Source organism: Nyctereutes procyonoides, unplaced genomic scaffold (genome assembly GCF_905146905.1).
Source record: "Nyctereutes procyonoides isolate TBG_1078 unplaced genomic scaffold, NYPRO_anot_genome, whole genome shotgun sequence".
In the NCBI taxonomy this organism is placed as follows: Eukaryota; Metazoa; Chordata; class Mammalia; order Carnivora; family Canidae; genus Nyctereutes; species Nyctereutes procyonoides.
This window is the reverse complement of record NW_026575023.1, coordinates 2,749,074-2,752,155: the sequence shown is the minus strand read 5'-3', so window position 1 is coordinate 2,752,155 and position 3,082 is coordinate 2,749,074. Positions and strand designations below refer to the sequence as shown.

Here is a 3,082-nt window from a genome sequence, read left to right as displayed (position 1 = left end):
AGTCACGAACATCTTTTCATATGTCTGGCCATTTGGATGTCCTCTTTGGAAAAATCTCTAGTTATTCTTCCCATTTTTTAAATCAGAATGTTTTTTGTTATTAAGTTGACTGAGTTCTTTAAATATTTTGGATATTAACGCCTTATCCAATATATGGTTTGTGAAAACTTACTCCCATTCTATAGGTTGTCTTTTAATTTTGTTAATTGTTTCTTTTGCAGTACAAAAGGTTTTGAGTTTCATGTAGTCTCATTTGTTGATTTTTGCTTCCGTCGTTTGTCCTTCTGGTATTATGTCTAAAAAAATCGTTGCCAAGACCAGTATCAAAGAGCTTCTTCCCTACATTTTCTCCTGGGAGTATTATGGTATCAGGTCTATATTTAATTCTTTGATCCATTTTGTTACTTCTCTCTTTTTTTTTATAATTATTTAAGACCTTTACTAATAGGTGCTTGTCATTTGTTGACTTTTTTGAAAAAAATCAAGCTGTAAACTTTTATTACAAATTAAAAATGAAGTTCTTAAAAAACTCAACTTAACCGGAACTTAAAAACTTGAAACAACTTAAAAACCTTTATAAATGTGTTGAGGCTTTTTTTAAAAAATGGATTTTTCATTACCAAAAATAAATGTTTTTAGGTAAAAATAATAAAAGCCCCATGCTGCATAGATAATGCAGATAGTTCTACCTATCTGGTCAATGGGAAAAAAGGCAAGCACTTAAGGTCTTTAGCTCCAAACTTTTGTTTGTTGCTTATCGCTGGAATTTCATACTTGTTTCTTCTTGTTGGATGACTAAACCGGATGGTGGGAGAGATGATAAATTGGTATTTACTCAGCCTGGCCCCACTGTGCCTCCCAGGTGGATGAATTCTCCGCTAGTGGAGCTGCTGCTTTGGTCTCTTTGCCATCTGGTGGTTTAGGGTTTTCTGGGCATCTGCCTCAGTGACTAAAGTTGCAGAGGTACCCACGCTGAGGTGACTGCTGACTTTGGGTTTCATCTCCATGATTTTCCTTATCTTCTTCATTGCCATCCTCTCTGGACTATCTTCGGCCAGGAGGCCCCCTGTGGAACCCTAATCTATAACTCCCATTCACATGGCGTCTCACTGGTCTAACTTGTTCTCCTGCACCCTGATGGTCAGCAGCTTCCATCACTTCTCCTTGCACAGAAGGGTTGGAAGACTGTGGTTCACTCCCACAGAGTCTGCAGACTGTAAGGTGGGAACCCCCACCTGTGCTGTGCCTACGGTCTTGGGCCTGGCCTTGGGGAGCACTCTCTGATCCCTTCTTTTTCCCTGCTCTCACTACTCCGATAATTCTGTGGTTGGAGGAAATCCCTGGGTGGCTCAGAGATTTAGGGCCTGCCTTTGGCCCAGGGCGCGGTCCTGGAGTCTCGGGATCGAGTCCCACGTCGGGCTCCCTTGCATGGAGCCTGCTTCTCCCTCCTCCTGTGTCTCTGCCTCTCTCTCTCTCTCTCTCTCTCTCTCATAAATAAATAAATCTTAAAAAAAAAAAAGAATTCTGTGGTTGGAGAACCCCTACCACATGGATAGTGCCTGTAATGGTTAGGGTTGGCTGCCTACTTACCACCTTGCATGGCTTGTCACATTTGCTGCCTCTGCACCAACAAAAGCAAATTTCAGGATTTCCATCTCCTACATTGCAAAGGTACTTTCTGGGGTTCTTCTTTATGGCAGTCTGACATACAAATGCATCTTCCTCTGTGTAATTCCACTGATGAAATCATATCCATTTCATACATTGATGCATTTCACTATTCCCAAAGTCTTCCCTTGCGATGATCTTGTCCTGGCAGGGTGCCCTGAGGTGAGGCCGCTGGGCGCTGGCCATGGTGCGGAGCTTGGTGTGGGCAGCGCTGAGGGCAGGGTGGCAGGTGCTGCTGGGCTTCAGCCTCCGTGTTCATGGCTGTGGTGATGATGGCTGGGCCCGCTGCAGCAGCTGGGCTCCCTGTGGAGGTGGTGGGGGCACTCAGGGCTCTCTGGGGCCTATTTTCTACTCCACTTTGAGGTAATTTTTCAGAGTGGTGTGAAATAGGGTCCTAATTTCACTGCTCTGCATGTGTAGCTCCAGTTTGCCTAGCTCTAATGATTGACGAGACTATCTTTTCCTTATTGGCTGATTTTTTTGGCTTTCTTGGCAAATATTAGTTGACTTAATATACTGGGATTTGCTTCTGGGCTTTCTACTCTCTTCTGCTGGCTGGTGTGTCTATTTTTGTGCCAGTGCTGTTTTTATTACCGTGGCTTTGTAGTATAGCTTGAAATCCAGAAGCATGGTACCTTGGCTTTGTTCTTTTTTTTTTTTTTCTCAAGATTATTTTCTCTATTATGGGTCTTTTGTGGTTCCACACAAATTTTAGTATTCTTTCTTCTATTTCTATGAGGAATGCTATTGGTATTTTGACTGGGATGGTGTTGAATGTGTAGAAGGCTTTGGGCAGTACGGACGTCTTAACAACATTAATTCTTCTGATCCATGAACACAGTATCTTTCCATTTTTTGTGTCTTTGATTTCTTTCCGCTAAACTCTGTAGTTTTTATTGTATAGATCTTTTACTTCCTTGTGTTAAATTTATTCCTAAGTACTTTATTTTTTTATGTTATTGTGACTGGGATGGTTTTATTTATTTATTTTCAGATGCTTTTTATCATTAGTATAAAGAAATACAATTGATTTCTATAGGTTGACTTTGTATCTTGCCACTTTAGTGAAATTGTTGATGATATTTTGGTTGGTTCTAGTAACTAATTTTACAAATATGTTCACAATAATGTTTATAAATAACTTCATACTTTTCCAGTGTATATTTGGGATAAATTCTTAAAGGTGGAAACATCAAAGGGTAAAATCATGTTTTTTGGTAACTTTTAACAGACTTTAATTTTTAGAACATAACTGTTATGTTCACAACAATATTGAGCAGAAGATACAAGGACACGTGGGTGGTTTAGTTGGAGTAATGTGGAATTCTTGATTTCAGCTTAGGTCATGATCTCAGAGTTGCGAGATCCAGCCCCATGTAGGACTCTATGCTCAGCAGGGAGTCTGCTTGAAATT

The 3,082-nt window shown here is 40.4% G+C and overlaps 1 pseudogene; it reads right to left on the bottom strand.

The window, feature by feature from the left end:
• Positions 1–831: 831 nt before the first annotated feature.
• Positions 832–1,854, bottom strand: LOC129521185 (Y-box-binding protein 1-like; annotated as a pseudogene).
• Between the last annotated feature and the right edge of the window lie 1,228 nt (positions 1,855–3,082).